This window comes from Patagioenas fasciata, chromosome Z, assembly GCF_037038585.1.
Source record: "Patagioenas fasciata isolate bPatFas1 chromosome Z, bPatFas1.hap1, whole genome shotgun sequence".
NCBI lineage: Eukaryota > Metazoa > Chordata > Aves > Columbiformes > Columbidae > Patagioenas > Patagioenas fasciata.
In genome coordinates this window covers 36,196,172-36,216,477 of record NC_092560.1, presented here as the reverse complement: position 1 = coordinate 36,216,477, position 20,306 = coordinate 36,196,172, and the positions used below count along the sequence as shown (strand labels likewise).

Genomic DNA, 20,306 nt, shown 5'->3' with positions numbered 1-20,306 from the left:
GTTGGGAGCATGAACACTATTAATTCTGACTCCTATAAGCAGACTTTGTTAAATTGGCAATTGGCACAGGGGATCCTTTGCTGCTTTTCCAGATATGTGCTTAGTTTCCTCAGGGCTGTTTTCCATGCATTCATGTTTTAAACCATATAAACTATGACTTCCTGAAAATAAAAATAGCTTTGTCATGCTTAGACTTTCAATAAACTATGTCAGATTACATGAGGCAAGAAAAGTATTTTTTTTCCATAATAAAAGTTTCTTGCTAGTAACAAGACATTTTTTAGACTTAAAATCTATGCAATGTCCTGAGCCTCCTCTGATGCTCCATAGTTGTTGAGGGGTGACAATCAAACCCTGGCAGATGTATTGTTAACCTCCTCTCCCCCCCACTTCCCCCTTTTTGCCCCTCCCTCTCCCCCCTTCCCACTCAGGACAGGCGATCAGGAGGGAAAGAAGGACAGAGAGAAGAGAGTTGGAAAAGTTAAAGATGTTTTACTAATGCTACTAATAAGAATAGAGAAAATAATACAAAATATACAAAACCAATCTTGTAAGTCTCAGCAACTGCAGAGCCAGCACCCAAAGTCCTGGACTGGACTCTGTAGCTGGAGCTGGATTCAGTCTCTCACTAGGCCTCAGTTCGCAGGGACAACCAGCAAGGTCCTCTCCTAATGTCAGCCATGAGGAAAAAGAAGGGAAAAGGGAAAGGGACGAGATCCTCGTGATCTCCCACTTCTATATGAAGTACCCACGTGAATGGAATGTTATACACAGTTGGTCAGTCTCTTGGTCACCGGTTTCTCATTGCCCGTCTTGTGAGATGTCCATCCGTGCTTATCAATAAGTTTGCATTCCATTGCTAGGTTTACCAAAACATGTGTTTGGTTCTCCAGGAAAATGCAGCTAATATGAAGGCTTTAGTTGACAGGCAAAATTCACTAAAAGAGAAACTTGTTTTTTAACAAAACCACGACAATAGTTTAACTCTGAATTGAATGAATGTTACTTCTCTCCACACCTGCCTTTCTTCTCACACTGAAGCTTTTAACAATAAAAACCTAAACCCGACATCTGAATTCTCTATCAGAGCAGCAAAACAACTTTAAGCAGTATTGGCATTTCATATTTTCTTCTCCATGCACAGTGGGACTTCAGTCTACATGCAACTTTGTGAACAGTCCCAATGAAGGCAATCAAACTGTTCCCATACAATGGGATAAAGAAGAAGAATCCGTCTTTTTTGCCTGTGAGGCAGATGCCATTGTAGAGACATTCATGGGTTACATGTTTGGTGAAACTGCAGATCTGGAGGCTGACTGCCAAGCCATGTAGGCAGGGTTTAACTGCTGGACCACCTGCACTCCCTTCAGACAATGCACTCAGCAATGACAGGCAGCACAAGGTAGAACCCCATGACAGGGAACACCAGATATGAGTAGCTTTGCATTTTCAAATATGCTGAATGAATGAGACGACTCATCTGTATTAACTCTGACATGGGTGTGTGACATGGTTGTGTGAAGGGCTAAGGCCTTCATAATGTATTAGTTACTGCAATTATGTTTTCAGGCAATAATTAAAGAGGAAAGCTAAATCCTACAGAAGTCTCATGAGATACAAACATAAGCAACATGCATCATCTTCTTGAGTTTATTTGAAGGCCTAAATCATAGGAGAATGCTTGGAGTCCATTTTGTCTGTCCCCCGCAACCTGTGTTTCAAGTGAGTTGGGGAATGTGATTTTTATTACCTTTTTGCGATTATAAAGGGACCCTCTGCATCACCAAAGACCAGGTGTTCATTCAGTCTAGACCAGTGAAAAGCACAAGACAGGGAGATTATTTCATTTCTAGAAGAGGCCATGAAAGAAGAGTCCTCTTCTTCCATGGGTACTTTCTGCAGCAGCTTGCTGCCAGCCTAAGGAGAAATTATAGAGCTACGCAAAACATTTTCTGCAATAGTTTTTTTATCTGGGATCATAGAAGCATGAAGTGAGAGAAAGTCAGCTTGCAGAATTAGCAGCCTTTCAGTGTTAGCATCTTGTAGCCATATAAAGACAGCAATCTCTAAAATTGCTTCATTTTTTTCTCCCAGATAATACCACTGGCAATGACTCAAGAATACAAAATGAATTACAGCAGAACTACTGATACAAAAAGAAGTAAAGAAAAACACTGGGGATGTTTTTAATGAACCACTTCTCCTGGGTCCTGTTATAGACAGTTCTCAGAAGCTATTTTTAAGATTAGTTTATATTTATACACTGTTATTAGCAAATCTGCTCTTGCTAGTACACACCAGTGACTCAGTCAGTAAGGCATTTCTCCATTTTTTTATGCCCTCACAGGAGTTTATGGTTGTTGGAGACACGTGCAACTGCTTCTCTCTCTCTGTGAACCACACATACATGCATGTCTGTTTGATGTAAATATTTATTAATTTTCTATAGAGAATACAAGTACAACAATTAAACTATCTTTGAACGGCCAGGGTCTGACAGTCTAATCTGTGAACGATATGGAAGTGAAATGTTCTATGCCCATCTGTTGAATTTACATCTTTACACCAGTGAATTCAGATGGCCTAAGTTAATTTTTAGGTCACTTCTATATTTTGAGGTGTCTCTGTCAAAATAGGCTTATCTGAAACTTAAACAAGTATATATGAATATGGTTTTCTCTTCTGTATTGCCAAATGAAGATCTGGCAGTTATCTTTTTTGAACTAGTAAAACAGAAATTAAACAAATATCCTATGTGCAGGGTGGGATTGTAAGATCTCCTGAGTATAGGTTGAGAAGCCAACAGTCCTGAGTTCTGAGACGGATTAGAAGTCACTTTCAAACTTGGATGACAAAGTTACAAATGTAAATCCATACTTATGCATTATAATAGGGTACACAGTATGTCAGGGCTGCTTAGAAGAGCCAGAATGTCTGATCCACTCCAGCCAGGTTTCGTCCATGGGTTGCTACAATCTGCTGCGTGATGTGCTTACTCTAAATCTGAAATAGTTCAGAAAGACTGTTTGTATGTGAGCAAGTAGCACGGTGCAGCAGCAGCAGTGCAGAGAGCAAAGCACTCAGTGCAGAGAACCAAATGTCTACACTTCACACATTTCCAAGATTTTGGAAAACAAATGCAGGTGTGAACTAATTGGAAATTCCTAAATCCTCAGTACTTTGAAGGAAAAATAATTATAAGCAAAAAAAAAAAAAAAAAAAAGACAATTGGGAAAAAAAATAAAAACTGCTGGAAAATATCTCTGTGGCCAAATTTTGTTCCTTTTTTTGTTTGTTGTTTTTGTTGGGTTTTTTTTTTATTTTTATTATTTTAAATTTATTAGATTATAGTTCTGCATGGACTCAGTGCCAGAAAAGACATTGTTTTTTGTGTCAAACTGAGCTGAAACAGACCATCTTGATAAAAACCTATGGAGAAAGATTTGTCTCTCAGTGGGTAGCCTGGAATTGTCAGAATGGTAGAAGGCCACCCAACTGGTCCTTTTACCATCCTTACCTACTCCTTCATGATTGTTTCTTACTTTTACTTCCTATGTCTTGTTCTTCAAAGTGACTGTGACCTCCTCAAGGCAGGATCTATTCCTACATATGTGAGAACTTTCTTGTGTTGCTTTTAAATATGATGTAGTGAGGCTTTTGGATGCTGGCTCAAGGCAAGCAGTAAACGGCAACAAAACTAACATTAATAATATTTAATATCCTGAGCTTCTATTATATTTCCAGCCTGTTCTTCCTCCCTGTTTTCGAAGCAGTTGACCACCTTGGGAAATTAATGAAGACATAGCCATTTCTAGCTCCTGTAGATTCAAATTGTTGTGCTTGTAAAAATTGTATATGTAGAGCTCATATATGGGTGAACTCCAGATGGACAGAAAAACCAAAGAAACTGGTACCTTATTCAAGCACAGACATATCAGTAGTTATAAAATTTGAACTGATATTTGACAGTTGTGAGTTTTTCTAGTATGGGACAAATAGGCTGTGTCTTCACTGTGGGGTAAGTGTGCTTCATGGCACATCTCATGTTCTGGTCCACCACGATGCTGGACACAGGACCTGCTGGAGCACATTGCAAGTCCCCAACAGGCTGCTAGTCCTGGTTAGCTCTGTATAACAAGCCAGGTACAGCCAGGAACTAGAGGCAGGTATGGTGTGTTCCCATATCCCTGGCTGTATCCCAGCTTTAACCTAGCATAAGTGTGCACTCACAGGTTGAGACGCTCTAAAGACAATCATGACCCAGTTGGTAATACATGAAATACATTTAATTGATGGTGACATGTAAATGTGATATTCTCAGCAAAGCTGCGACACTTTCTGAAACATAATCTCACCTGTTCCTGGGTTACAAATTTGTGTGTGTGGAAGAACTGTTTGATAGAGAGGGAGTTTTGGGGTAAGAGAGAGGAATTTTATAGCTTCAAGAGGAGGGTTTGAGGTTTCGGGGGTTTGCGTGTGTATGTGTGCATCTGTCTGTCTGTATGGCTATGTGCAAGGAAAAGCAGAGCATATTTCATTGTTCTGTTCCCACACTGTATTGTCTGGGCATAATAAATGGAATATGAGCCCCATGTCTCTAATTTGATGCTATGAAAGACCCTCATTCTCTTTTTGCCCAAGGCAGACATCTATTCTCCTATTAAAGTTTCTCCAAAAGTAACTAAGCCTAATCCACCTTCCACTGAAGTCAGTGGGAATTTTTAAATTGATTTCACTGGGAACAGAAATAGGCCTCTATGATACATCCTTGTATTATCACTTTTTTTGTTTGTTTTTTTTTTTTTTTTTTTACCCTGCATTCTTGAGGAAGTGGTAAAGTTTCACTTCCCAGGAAATTTCTCAGTTTTTTCCCAAGCTAGACTGAGTTGGGGGGAAAAAACTGGAACACCACTCCAAATTTGTCTTATGATCCATTTTTTTTGTCCTATTGACTTATGCCTATATATTAAACTCAGTTTGCCACTACAAATATCTTATGAATAAAGCATTTTACAGTACCAGTCTGTAAACTTTTGCTAGAGACCACCAAAAGTTTTTTTTGGCAAAAATTTCCAACGCTTTCTGAGTGATGGGAATCTCCTGGTGCAACATTACACAGAAAGCTCTGGCAGCTACATGCAATGGATTTGAGAAGCACTGGCGGCCAGCAGCAAGTCTTTGCTCTTGCTCTCACTTGTTATCAACATTATTGAAGTTGCCCTAGCACTGGCAACTTGTAGGTTAAAAAATACCTTTAAACAAAGGCTTAATTCTTGAGTGGATTTAAACGTTTTTTAAATGTGACCTCACATTGCATGGGTAAGTGTGCTGGTAATTTTCCAGCAGGATTTTGGTTTAAGCCCAGATCTGGCTATCAGCATTTGAACTGCCTTAGGCAGAGGGCCTCAAAATAGAATTACTATATATAACCAGATAGTGACAAACCTGTAAATATTCGGGGGAGTCATGAAGCAGGATGTCATTCCCAGTCCTCCACATACCAAAGCAAGTCTCTTGCTTTTGGTGTCCTACAGACCTTCTTCTACCCAATAAAGCTACCAAAATAAGGCCCATAACAATGGCCTGTGTGATGCATGGGTGTTACTCCCCAGTCTGAACTCCTCACTCCCTGGATAGGGTGATGCAGTGTGTTAACAACAAGGATGTCTCAGCTGGTTCTGGTTTTGTCACACAGGTGGGCTGCATATGGTCTCAGCAAAACAAGTGGTAGTTAACCTGGTTTCAAATGTGGATTTGGACCAACAGAGCTGAAAATACAGAAACTGGAAGGGAAGCAATCCTGTGGTGGACACAAAGCACCAAAGTACATACTGACTTTTCAAAATTATACACCCTTATACATCCCTCCATGGCACAGTCCTATTTAGATATCATTGCCAGGTACAGCTCAGCTGTGGGGTTTTTTTCAGGAAAAGACTCTTTATGGCTTCAGTGAGGTATTCACCATAGAAATCCTCGGAATGTTTTCCTAAATATATAAATGGGCAGGACATTTTATATAGTTTTTCCCTGCTGCTATCCTCCACGTTTTCACTAGAACTTTTTTCTTTTTCCCTTTTTTTTTCTTCTTTATTATTTATACACACTGTAGTCAGTCTCTTTGTCAGGGGTTTTCATGGTGGAAAACAATTCATTAACATTTTGCTTGAACTATTTTGGGGTTGTTGGAAAAGTAACAGGTTATTTAGCAAAGGGTAGCCTGTCAAATTCCTGAATCTGGTCTGGTAGCATGCTTGCTTTGCTTAAGAATATTACCTACATTAGAGTGCTTTGTTTACAAAATGAACCGTTCTGGAATGAATAGTTGAAATCTACTCAGGTACAATGAAAGTCCTATTTCTTTTTCATAAGAGATGTTGCTGAAGTTGCTGTAAATTTCAATGGGATTTTTTCAATATCTGGAGCACCTGCAAGACCTGACGCCTAATTTGGAATCTGAATGATATTTAGTATCCATTTAGAGCCCAGATTGCTCTTAAGTTTGTCCACCCAGTTTTATCGTGCAGTGTCTGCTTTTTTGCTTTTTTTTTTTTTTTTGTCAATTACCCAGAATCCACCAAACTCTACTAAAATTGCAGGACATCCTATGCCAATTAGCAGTAGCTGAATGATTCTATTTACAGGGGCAAAGCAGGTGCACATTCTTGCCATTTTTCACAGAAACTTACTTGTATGAATTGGTATGGCTGTTTTATTGCTTTCACCTCAAACATTTTCTTTAAACAGTTCCATAACATGATAGAGGTAAGACTTGGGTGCAAGTGGCGAATTCTGATTGGTCCAAGATTTCTCTGAATAATTGCAAGTGAAGATGTTTCTCTGCACTGCAGTTGCCTCCTGCTGTGCTACCATGGCTGTCCCACAAAAAGGAGGTTCCAGGAGTATGTGAAATAGAATCATAGAATCATTTCAGTTGAAAGAGACCTTCAGGATCATCGAGTTCAACCATAGCCTAACACTAGAGCTGAACCATGTCCCTAAGAATCTCGTCTAAATGCCCTTTAAACCCCTCCAGGGATGGTGGCTCCACCACTTCCCTGGGCAGCCTGTTCCAGTGCCTGACAACCCTTTCCATGAAGAATTTTTTCCTAATGTCCAATCTGAACCTCCCCTGGCGCAACTTGAGGCCATTTCCTCTCTTTCTATCACTTGCTGCTTGGGAGAAGAGACCAACACCATCCATGCTACAACCTCCTTTCAGGTAGTTATAGACAGTGATAAGGTCTCCCCTCAGCCTCCTTTTCTCCAGGCTAAACAGCCACAGCTCCCTCAGCTGTTCCTCGCCAGACTTGTGCTCCAGACCCCTCAGCAGCTTCGTTGCCCTTCTCTGCCCTCTCTCCAGCACCTCAATGTCCTTCTTACTATGAGGGGCCCACAAATGACCACAGGATTCAAGGTGCAACCTCACCAGTGCCGAGTAGAGCGGCATAATCACTTCTCTAAATACAAGACAGAGCAAGAAACCTCAGTTAAAACTACTTTCAGTGCTACTCCAAGTGTCGGTTACCATAATAAAGACCATCTAAGGTCTTGTTGCACTGAATGGAGGCTTGACACCAATGCCACCACAGTACACCAGTACCATCCTACTGCACCAGCCCTGCCGCTCGCTGCCAGGTAATGGCAACAAGGTGCTTACAGTGAGGGGCTCATGCTTCTGAAACTGCTTCTTGTGACTCTTCTCAGAAAGCCACACTTCATAATCTTTTAGTTTGAAACTTACCAATACATCCATACAAGTGAATATTTTCTTTTTTTTTTCTTTTTTTCTTTTTTTTTTTTTTTTTTTTTTTATTTTAACACAACTTCCAAGTCTTTAAATCCCCTTATTGTGGAAATATATGTATATTTACTTTTGGCTTTGGATATAGCAGGATTGTATTGAATTCAGGTTAGATACCCAGTGCTCTGCGTGATATGTTAGACAGCAACATTGTTACAGAGAGCTCAACTGTTACATCTGAGGAAAGTTTCCTGTGTTTTGTGAGGAAAGGAAATAAACCAAGATTAAATATAGATTAGTAAATGGAAAGAAAATGGTTGATTAAATGCTGTTTTCTCAATTTCATGCCATCGTGAAGAAAAGGATGTCACTCAAGACAGGGAAGAAATAGAGTTTCAGAGCATATTTTGATTTACAGTGTAATTAGCTGGCAGAACTTATTGCCACCACATATTACTAAAGGCATAAAGCTGGAAAAAATGTATCCTGGCTGTATATGGCAGCTATGATTTTCATCACTTCAGCTGGGTACTTGGATGGTCCCATTTTCAAGGCCAGTTCTCCCAAATACTTAAATGTGAAAATCTGAGATTTCTCTAAAGCTATTTTCCTGTTATTCGAGTTGCTCTCTCTTTCAGTTTTGTGCCAGGGTTTCTCTTTTTTGTGTGTTTGTGTAAGTAAGGTTTTTCTTACCGTAGTTCAAGTTGTGTATGCTGTGTATATCTGTGTGTTTGACATAAGAAGGTTAAGTCCCACCTTGTAAGTCCCTACAAGTTGTGCTAAAAGAGGCAGCCCAAGAGATACGAGAAACTCTGCCCAGGAGATGGAAAACTACAGAATATTATTTCCCTTTCTTATACTGTGGAGAAATCACACAGAAGAGGCTTTGTGAATATCTCCACTGTGAGAAAATCTTTGGTCATTTGACTTTTTATGAGACCTAGGAAACTAGAATTTACAGGTTCAAGTATTCATAAAAGTTCATACTACTCTCTTCCTGTTAGTGCATCTTAGTCAAATTTCAACCTGTACACATACTTTTGCCCTTTTCTTCTGAAGTTTTTGCATAGATTGAAATTTCACTTCCCTTCAAAAATCTTAGACCAGAATTCAGAATGGATGTTATCATCCATTTACACTTCAGGAGAACATTCTACTGAATACTATAGGCAGCAGCCACATGACTTGTACCTCATCATCAATGTTATTTTCTACATTGGTGGGCTTGTTCAATTCAGGAATGAAAAGGCGGGTGTTTAGGCCCACCTCTGTTCAGACACCCATGCCCTGTTGTTGCAAATTCTGTCTGGCAGTGCATGCAGCTGAATGTGCAAAACTGTACCTTCTCCAAGAATGAATCAGTGCGGCTGATGGCATGGTGATAAAAAAACCTTTAAACTCACACATGCATTTTCTGTGGCATGGATAGCATTTGGGTTTAATTTTGGATGTAAATTCATATATACCCTGCCTCTGGCTTGACCTGGCAGTTTTGTGAAAAGCTCAGCACGTGTTTCCTAGCATATCATCTTGTTCTCTTCTGAGCCCCACCTCTTTTGACTGGTACTGTGGACACAAAATAAACTTAATTATAGTACTGTCTGAAATCCCAGTTGCAAGCTCAAAGAGCGTATGCTGCAGGGCACACACAGTCACTGTTCAGATGCTGAGGGAGGTTGTTTTCTTCTCATGAATATATATGTCCTGTTCAAAACAAATATCATCAATCTTTGGTGGCCTAGGACTGAAGGCAATTCCAAATTAATCCAGCAGGCTGGCAAGAAGTCAAAAATACTGACAGTATATGAGCTGATGCAACTTACTGCCAGTTATCTAAACAAGGAAGGCATCGTAATGGAGTAGCTGATGGCACAGCCAAGTACTGCTGCAAGCAGGCTTTTAGCACTACTCATCAGCTGAGTAAGATTCTGTTCACTTGCTTAAAATTAAATAATGAAATTAAACTAGCTACAATAAACTCCGTACAATGCGGAGTTCAAAAAAAAAAAGCAATGGAAAAGATACACAGAAAATTATAAGATGGAACTGAATATGAAAGCTTCTGGTATAAAGAAAAAACACCTAGCACTGTGTTACGAAGCTGAGCATTCAAGGTAAAAAATTGTTCTCAATAAAGACAGTGGCATGTCTTCCACTAAGTCATTCAACTTGTACGGTCAGCATCAGTTTGAGGTACTTCCCTGTGTTTAGGAATCAAGAGAATATTTCATGGAGAGGACAGGATTCACCTTAGAATCACAAAATACCTCTGATACTGGATACAGCATCCTATTGCGGTTGTGGTGTTGGGTTTTTGTTTCTTTGTTTTTTAAACTCAGAAATAGAACTATTTTGAAAGTATTAAAAATGCTATTTTCCTTTTCATTTGTTTTTGGCTTTTTTGGGGGGGGGATGAGGGAGGAGGGGAGAGGCAAAATGGGTTTGAACATCTTAAAGTAAGAAAAAAGCAATGGGAATTTATATTGAGATGAAGAGTTGCCATCTTGTCACCATTCTTCAGTTATATTGAGCTGGTTCTGCTGCAGAGACAGGGAGGTTAATAGCAGTGACGATATGAGTCCACCTGGTTTGCCGCTCGGAATAGGGCCGGCACGGCACAGTCGAATTTAAAACACAGCGAGCGTTAATCTGTAATGGAAGTGGCAATTACAAAAACAACAACAAAAAACTCTTAAAGAACAAAAGCAAGGGAGTAAAGTCAGCTTTCAAAGGGCTGGCTGGATGCTAGGAAGAATGATCATAAATGGTTTAGAGACCTAATAAGTCACCCACAGGTCTTTCTGACTTCAGAGGACTTCTTCCCAGATTAATAAAAGCTTCCTAGGAAAATACTTCAACCTAGCCAGCAGAACTAACGAGATAAGTCTGCAAAACTCTACATGCCATTAGCAAGGCATCTAGGAATATTAGCAGCAATGGGGAGAAAAATGAGACATTACAGAGGATTTCAGGGGGTTTCCTCCCATTCCTGAACCTTTCTACCCAGTTTTACAGTAGCGTATTGCAAACCCTGTGAAAGACAAATCCTGCTTTATACAGTACCTAATGGAATGCCTCTGACCCCTGGTAAAACCAGTAAAATTGTATTTTCATAAACAGGAAAACAAAGTTAATCCCTAGAGCTTCTGAAATAATAATGAATTTTAAAAGTGTAGAATTATTTATTGTTTGTATCACAATAGCAAGTAGAGAAGCCAAACAAATTGAGAGTTGCTTAATACCGGGCAATTGTGGAAACATTGCACAAATGCAACAGAAATATGCAACCTAGACAGACCAGACAGCCAGAGGGTGAGAGAGGAAACAGAGATGCATGTTAAATAATTATGTCTTTCCAAAGCCACATACATGCATAAAATGAAAACTAACAGAAACTACAGAAAATATATTAGAAACCTAATTACCAGCCTTGGTTCTTGCAAGTGTTAAAAAACACTATTGTTTGTAGAGTTGCATTTCCATCAGAAAAAAGGACAATGAATGAAGGTATCATACAGATATTTCATCGCAGGCTCATGATAAAGCAACTATATCCCTGCAACTATTTAGCAAAGTTCCTTTCTGATAGAAACAGTACTATTAGCTGAGAAAATCCCTTTGAATTTTCACTTGGTGAACTTCTTTTGTTCAAGGATCTTTTTATTATGTAGAAAAGCTCTGAGTTACTTTGCCAAGTTCAGGTCTTTACATGTTGAGTGAGAAGTGACTGAGTCAAGAGGACACACATTCTTTTCCATTCTCCCCACACTTTCTTGGTGAGTGGTAAATCTGCTTCATGTGACTTGGTGAAAAAATGAAACTTCTTTACGACAAAGCATCTCAGCTTGTGTTTCAGGTGTCTGGATCTAATTCAGAAAACAGTATATCTTATAAAGCCATGAGGGAGCAGGCATGGTGAATAAGCTTCCACATGGATAGTTACCAGGTCATGTAGAGGGCCTTGTAATCCAAAATGCATGCAGAGTCAGAGTTTGCTGTGACTTGCAAGTGAAACTTCTGCCTCTTCTGGAAAAAGCAAGTTTTCCTCTTATCTGGACCCACTCATTGGCCTGAGCTCATCTTAAAGCTTGTGGTTATGACTAGATTCGCCTTCAGCCTTGGTCACGAACAGACCCTTGCAACTGATGGAAGGAGCAGAGCACACACGTTGCCTCTTGGTAGCTGAAACGCATTAGCAGACGGTACTGCTGGTTCCTTGCCTATAGCAGCTGCAAAACAAAACATATTTGCCTAGGCTGCTGTGGTGAAGGTACACAATTGTCACAGATGAGGAATGCAGGTCTGGTCAGCTAGCATAGCGCAGTGAATAGCTGCCTTAACCACTGGTAATTGCTGGTCCACACCTTCACTGACTAGCATATGGCTACACTAGAAGTAGAGGAATCCCATGCTGTTCGTGTTACACCCACACACTGCTATTTAGTCACAGCTAACATGTTCATTTTATTGTTCATTTGAAAAAGGGAACAATGCATTGTTAAATTTGGAATTGCAAAGTAATTTTTCCCTTTTAAAAAGCAGTTCTTCCCCCTCCCTCCTGCCAGACATGAGCAAAGCCAGCAGTGATGGATTTCTATTTGTTGTCTTTGCTATGCTAACTGGCATGCATTCTGACATACAGGGTGAGAAGAATGCCATTTATCATCAAAGGTTCATATAAATATTGAGTTAATTCTGCCTGACTATTTTTGTCATGCTTCAGCATAGGGCCCTGAGGACCGCAGGAGAGGAAAAAAGTTTTTGAAAGATAACATTCTTGCCTAACACCGGGTGTGGAAGAAGCAACTAGTAAAAGCAGTCAGTAACATAGGCAAGACTGTCACCGGGGAAAGAAATCAGGAGAATGGTCAGTATTTACTCAGGACACAAGAGAGATACTTGGAAGGTGGTAAAGACAGTGTGACTGTGCTTTTGAGGAACTAACCGTAATGAAGCAGAGTACAAACTGTTGGTCAGAGTACATTTGTCCAACTCAGTTCAATCTATTGAAGGCTTAATTGAGTTTATTTGCAAGCATGGCTGGCTCTATGCACAGTTTGTTCTCTCACACAACACGATTAGTACTCTGTTAGTAACTGCAGAAGCTGAATACGTACCATTGCTGCCAGAAGCAGCCTGGCACATGACTGTCTTCTGACAAGTATTTGGCACATGCTTTCATGATGGAGATGAATCTCCTGACTCTGCTGCTGGACCCAGTTTGGAGAGGTTCACTTCTTATAGGTTTATGCCACTGGGCTGTACAATGTGCCTTTGGGCATCCTAGGGTCTGGTGCAGCACATGGCAGGGGAGATGCCCTGAACTCTGGTGACATACTGGAACCATCTAACACAGATGACTGTGGATGCATGCAATTGACACATCTTTGTTCCTTGGAAAGGAATTGCTGTGGGGAGCAGTTCAAACCATGTGTTACCAGAGGATCTGATGAAAATGCCACAACTCCTCAGAAAACAGTTGTGCTCCTAATGTGGACAGTCCTTCCTGGCAATCATTAATGCATTAGCAGCTTGGCCCAAGGTTCCTGCCATGTTCCTGTGAGTCACCTGCTCCTGCATGAAATTTGGCCAATAAAAGCCAGGAATTATTAGTTATATCACAGGTCTTAAATACACAACATTGAAGCAGCATGTTAACATGGTGTTCCCCTTCTTGGTTCGTACACTTACCAAACAAGTCTCATGTTTCAGCAAAAGATTTTCTGTGTCGATATGCCTGCTTGCAACATTTCCACTTAATGACACTTTTTTTTGCATGAGCTCTACAGTAGTTCTATCAGTGTGTCTTTTTCAATATTTGTTTGCTCCTTCTCCCAAGAAGTTTTCAGGTGGGGAGTCCTGAGAAACAGAGCTTGAAAAAGAAAATGAACTTGTGGTTAAACTTACTTTATCTGCACCCAAACTCTGGATTAAGTTTCTGGTTTTACTACATAATATATGTATGACCCAAGGCAAGATATACTGCTTATTTATGCTGCATTTTCTTATCTTGAAAGTGGGGATGATAATACTTTCTCTACATCACAGAATTCTTGTGAAGTAAAGTCCGTTAACAGTAACGAGAAGCTTAAGCAGAATGGAAGGAACCATTGCAGCTGTTCTTTGCAGGCATCAGATAAGGACGTTCATCATCTAAACACACATAGATGAACCACCATTGACGAGGTGCTGGGCCAGGACTGGTTTTCAGTCCTCTGATTGTGCAAGGGGAGATGAGTAGCTGGGTGTGCCTAGAAGCAGACACCCCCCCTCACATCGTGCCCTTCCAAAGGCAAATTAGATATAACCACATCTGGTACCTCAGTGGGCACAAATGAAGACCTCTTAGAAAAATGTCCAAAATAATTAAAAAAGAGCCTGGAAAAAATAATAGAAACCAACCATGTTGCCAGTTGATGTGGGTCTTATCAATAACAAGAAATCTGTATTGTTAGTAAGTGTAAATATCAGGGATTCATACAGACTAAAAACAGAGATCAAACGTTTTTGAAAGATTTTTTTATAGGCTTGATATCTTTTTCAGACAGTTCTATAACAGTTTGTGGATTTAGGCATAGACAAGGAATTTTCCACTCTAAAATTTCTCTCTCCGGTCTCTTTCTTTCTTGTCACTGGGTAGAGCTGCTAGCTGTACCTGCAAGCAACACCTCATTTCACATTTATCAGGTTTCACATTTGAGTCATGCTTTCCATCTTTAGGTTTTTTTCCCCCTTTTTTGTTTTTAAAAGATAATACATGGTCCAGTGGAACGGATTGAGCTCTCTTGAAGAGTCGCAATGGCACCATATCTATTGTGAATCAGTAAATCAGTTACCGGTGTGAAGCACCTGTGACGAGCCACCACCTCTTTGCAAGGTCAGGTTCATATTGCTGTCGTGGCCTGAAGTGACTGAGGTGGGACGGCTGCAGGATGGCGTAGTTCACCAACATGTAGGGGGCATTTGCTGCTGTCAGCAGCCGGGGGTTGGAAGCCCGAGCCCCTTCTCTTTTCCTCGATGTCCGACCCCAACCACACCAGCTTTGCTGACCTGCTTTCTACACCTGTGCAAGCCCCCTGCAATGCCAGCACAGAACTCCGGGCAGCGTGCTAATGAAGGCTCAGCCATTTGCGCTGACAGCCCCGGGGCGTGCTGCCTCCTCGCAGAGGCAGGAGAAGCGCCTGAGAAGGTGAGACGACCTCGCCGGCTTCGGAGGACCCAGGACCGCTGGCTCCGCCCGCCTCCGGACAGGCAGAGCCTATGCCAGAAGCCACGCTGGCGCCAGCCCCGTGTGCCCCCCGGGGTGCGCAGCAGAGCCCCGCTCCGCTCCGTTCTGCTCGGCTCCCAGCGCCCGGGAGCGGCGGCCGCTGTCAGGACGCGGGGTGGAGCGGAGCGGGCAGGGGGCGCTGCGGCGCCGGCCCCGACGGCTGTTTGGAGGCGCGGAGGAGGAGCGGGCGGCACATCGATAGCGCTGACGGGCAGCGGCAGCCGACTCGCCGCCGCCCGGCCTCCTTTGTCCCCTCCTCTCCCCGCCGCGCCCAGCCCAGCCGGCAGCGCGGAGCGGAGCGGGCCGCCCCGGGGACCCCCTCCCCGCGCCGCTGAGGTCGCCATCTTCACCCCCAACCTGCCTCAGAACCTGCCGGCCGGGCTCCCGGGAGCGCGGGAGGGGGCCTGCGCCGCGCCCGCCCGCTGCATGTGACTGCCGGGAGGCAGCGGCCTCCTCCGCGGATCTCGTCTGCGTCCTCCTCCGCCCCCCAGCGCGGCGGGGAGGGGGCGCGGGGGTGCCCGGCAGCTGGGAACGGAGGTGCCGGGGCGCGGCGGGCAGACAAAGGAGCGGGCGCCGCCGTGGGCAGCGGTGAGTCGCGGGTGCAGGGTGCGGGGGTCCCGGTTCTCGCCGCCTCTCTTCCCTGGCGTGGCCGCAGGGCAGGTACCTGCCGGCGGGCCGGGCTGTGTTGCGGCCGCTCCCTTCACCGAGGGTCGCGGGGGCTCGGTCGGCTGCCGGCGGAGGAGGGGGGTGCCGCCTCTCCGCCGCCTCCGCTTGAAACCGCCGGTGCCTTCCGCACCGCCAGCCCCGCGGCCGGGCAGTGGCAAGCGAGGTGCGCGGGAGCGGCGGGGGCCGGGCCGGGCCGGGCGGGGCGTTGTAGGGGCAGCCTCCGGCCCGGCCGCCGGGGAGCGGAGCTGGCCAGTTCCGTGGGCGCGGCGGGCGATGCTCAGCGGTAATCCCGCCTGAGATTCGGACAAGAAGGAGTAAGCAACAGATTTTTCTGGTGGGCAATGAAAAATTTCCGGCCCCCGCTGCCTTGGCAAGGCGTGTGGCGGGCGGGCAGGTGCCGCGGTGAGCAAGTGGGTGGGCGCCGGGCAGCGGGGCCTGTGCTGGGGGTGCCGAGGCGCCTCCCGGTCCCCCGCGCCGCGGCCACGCGTGTCCGTAAGCGCCGTGGGGAGCCCCGCACAGCGGCGGGATGGCCGGGAGGCCGCTCTGGGAGGGGCGCTGGGGTGTAGCAGCTGCGACTGCCTTGCACATCCACAGAGGTGAAGCTGTATTTAATGGGGTTGTTTGAAGTGGGGTGCTTGTCTTCTGGGTTAAGTGTTTGGTGTTCAGGCAGTTATTCAGTGTGTGCAACCTTGTGCTCTTACCGAAATTATAAATCTTTTGTAGGTCAGGATAACATAAGCTCCTGCAACTTTTAACTCTGAAGTTGGATATGCATTAAACTGTAAGTCTTCTGATTTTGTTTTTGAACTTGGATAGATGTATGGAATGACTGTTTCACGTTTGTGAGACAAAAACTTCACAAGTAATTTAAATGAAACCCCAAGCAGACTTTTCCTATGCACATTGCAAATACATCGATACATCTCTCCTGGACTGTGATAACTGGTGAAAAAATAGAAAAGAAAAAAAATCTGTAAAGCCGGGGGCAGGGGTTGCTTTAAGCTCCTTTTTTTTACTTTGTTGGGGGTTTTTTCTGTGATGTGTTTTATCTTAACCCTCAAGGGCAGACAGTCACCTTTTAATTTCAAATCAATGTACAGGAAGCACCTGTAAATGTAATACTAGTACATTTCCTTGTGTTTGAGTTGAGATTATATAGTCCTTTCTCCTCACTCATGAAGAATGCTTAGTCAATTAATTTGCTTAGGTAATCTGATTAGTAATAGCTCAGTGAAGATACAGACATGTTTCTGAAAGCTGATTTTATATTGTTGAAATATAGGTGTGATTTTGAAAGATGTAAAAAGATACTAGATTTCATTGTAGTCATTTTTTGAAGGATGAAAGAGACTGTTGTAGATGAAATTGTATAAAGTGATCAAATTATTATGACCTCAGATAAGCAATTAGATAAGTCAATGTATAAATTTTAGTATGTCTCTCAATCTAATTGTGTGTCAATAGGTGCATCATTGTTTTCTTAAATTTAATTTTTCCTGTTAGCTTGGGTGAGAAGCTAGAATACAAATATAGCAGTCAAAATATCTAAAATTAATTTGCTAATGGGTAATACTTTCTACATGCTTTCTGCTTTGATAATCAGTTCTTCTGTGTTCAAGGAACTTCCTGATGAAATTTCTGTGTATTGAGACCAAAGTTGTATATATCACATTATAAAACATTATAATGTGTATGTACACTAGAGGCGTGAAGAACTCTGCAACTGTTGTTAGATGTAGCTTGTCCAGAAATGTTACAGCTGTTTCATATGTTGTCCTTGATTTAAAGGCTATTTTGCTGAAGAATAATGGACAATTTACTTATTTTGTCATATGACCAGAAAAAATAAATTGTTTTGAAGCTTGCTAGTAATTCTAACCTTACTGTTGGAAGTTCTGTGTTGGTTTGCAGCATGGTGGTCTGTGGACACTGGCTTGTCGCGATAGGGACAAGACAAATATTTTTAATGTCCCATCGTAGTTTCTGCTGTCGAATAAGTAAGTTGAGTTGACTCAGAAACAGAGGAGAAATTAAGTGTGTGTTCCAAGTGTCTTTCTAAGTATTTTACTGTGACTTCTTTACTCAGGTATCAGAGCTTCTGTTGCAGTGATAAAACCTTAACTGTAGAGTAGTGTTGAGAAATCATATCATGTGCTACGGAGGCATTACAGTAAACAAGAAGTGTTAAATTTCTCATTTCATATTTTTCCCCAGCAAGAAATGTAATCAATACTCTCTTACATTTCTAGATGGAGTAGTGGTTTGTGGTGGTGAAATACCATTAATCAGCAGTTGCTGCTATAATTCATTGTTCACCAGGGAGGAGTCCCTGTAACACCTGGTAACTTGATAAAGGCTTTTAGGGCAAACTTGCACAAACTCTTTAGATGTTTGTGCCAGACCTTTTGACCCTCAAAGGTGGGGTGTGAAGGGTTTTATTTTTTTGTTGCTCTGGTTAGGATTTTCTGCTAGAATTACAATACGCTATTAGGACAATATTTTTTGTTTACAATACTGATATATGAATTACAAGGAAAACTAATTTCATTCTGTGGTATATGACTGAGATAGCAGGTTCTTGAAGTTCAAGTTTGGGTTTTTTTTTTTTTTAACTATTAATAATAGCAATGAGACATTTATTTTGCTTAATGTGATTTATAGACCAACCTTTAGGCATGAATATAATGTCAAATTAAGTTACTCAGTAATGCACAAAGAAAAAGTACTTCCTGAAAGTACCTCTCTTTCAGGTCTTTTTTTTGTTTGCTTCACTTTTGGTGAACTTGGCTTCTTGTGGAGTGGTAAATTATATGGAAGCTTGGCATACGCTATAGTTAAAGAAAATCTACTGGTCTGTTTTGAAAACTCTGTCATGATTTATGTTAGTTCTATGTGCAGAAGCCCACTGGGTTCTGGTCAGTGTCACTGAGTACTAAAACATGACTAGCTTTCACTTACTTTTGAGTAATACTTTGACTATTCAAATTAGCTTTCAGCAGCTTAGTTGCAACTCCTGATTACACTTGTCAAGCTGAGTCCAGGAACTGAAGAGCAATTTATCGTAAAATTCATTATGGCAACATATGTTTTTACTAGATATGGTTTTAGCTAATATGAAAGACTGTTTCCTTACATAAACATGCATCTGAATGACCTGGTTATCTTTGGTTACCGCCTTACCTCTGGGTATCCGTTTATTGCCGTACACCTCTCTGTGCTCAGATAGGAAAAATGGGTAAAGACCACTGTGGTCCTTTGGAGAGCCTTGTTATACTGTGCTGCATTGCATTTATTAAAATGTCTTTGCTACTAGGTGCCATATTTATATAACATTAGTCTTCTTGTGTCTGCTTATCTTAATATTGGCCTGTAATGCAAATAACTGAGTTTTAAAACACCTGAAGGTGTTGTGAAAGTGTTAAGTCACTGCTTTGATACCCTTAAAGTCAGAGAAATGCTTTCTTATATATGCTGAAGGATTGTGGTGAATTTGCTGCTGTTTACTCCACAAATGTTGCTGGTACATGTATGCCTGTTTTCTAAAGCAATTTTGTCAGTTCTATAGTATACTTAGCAGGGTTAACATGAAGGAGTTTTTAAATATTATAGCTGTCTTGCTGTTGCATTAAAAGTACTGAAGCTAAGTGTACATCATGATGATGGTCCAAGTAAATTGTTATTTTTCTTCAAGCACAAATTTTTGAATAGACTAGTTGGAGATGCATTAGAAAAACAGGGACACAGTGTTCCTTCCTGTGGCCAAACCTGGGAGGAAAATAAGGGGGGTGGGGAGGGGAAGGAGAAATCCCTCTCTGAGGGATGCCAGTCTTGAGATGGGTACATTGGATTCCTTAGAAAAAAGCCAGTAAATATGAAGAGAGCCTTTTGAGTATTCCCAAACACTTCAAGGTTTCAAGATATTTTGATGAAGCAAATCTGTCTTGGGTGATTAGTGTCTCTTGTTTTATCACATGACTAGTGATGATGTCAAGAGATAATGGCAAATTCAAGGAACAAGCAACCTGAAACACATGAAATTGGGTAAGAGAGCAATCAAACAGCTGCACTGAACATGTCGAAGCAGAGGCTTTATGTAAAGAGCAGACTGAAGAGGAAGTTTAGCAGTTTAACTGTCTGCTGTTAAAAATGGGAATTTAGTGGTAAGTGTTCTCTGAGAGGATCTGTTCTCAGTGACTGTTGTGTGGCTCTGCCTAAGGAAACCTTTGGTCTCTTTCTAGTTCAGTGTTTTGCATGTGGTTAGAAGTGGATGTGTGAGATGCAACTACTAGTCCAAGGGTAATTATTGTCTCAAGATGAACAGAGGTTTTTCTTGATTGCTTCTTCTCAACTCCAAGAGGAGCTTCTTCTCTTGTGTGTGATGAAGACACAGTTAAGGGAGTGCAGACTCACTTCAGAGCAGTCTTCCATCTTTTTTGTCGGTGTCATATTAGCAGAAGGGTTTAGGAGGGAGGCATAAAGAGGAAGACATAAGGTATCAGTGTCATCAGCAGGTTTTGCAGGCTTCTTCCTGGAAACGTGGCTATACTGTATTAACTTCCTCCTCTGATTTAGTTAGTTTTCTGTCCTATCAGATTGGTAATGTTTGTCATGAGGTGTCAGGGAGAGAAC

At 42.1% G+C, this 20,306-nt stretch overlaps 1 protein-coding gene across 9 annotated transcripts in view; it reads left to right on the top strand.

Moving 5' to 3' along the window:
• The window catches only part of CDC42SE2 (CDC42 small effector 2), a 269,695-nt gene that overhangs the window by 162,802 nt on the left and 86,587 nt on the right, over positions 1-20,306 (top strand). For 4 of the 9 annotated variants that reach the window (XR_011736397.1, XR_011736396.1, XR_011736399.1 and 1 more), the window contains exons 1-2: positions 14,704-15,599; positions 16,401-16,458. The exons of 1 other annotated variant lie outside the window; for it this stretch is intronic. The gene's annotated coding sequence lies outside the window, so the exon portion shown is untranslated. 4 more of the 9 variants (XM_071802013.1, XM_071802010.1, XM_065861415.2 and 1 more) reach the window with 3 other exon arrangements.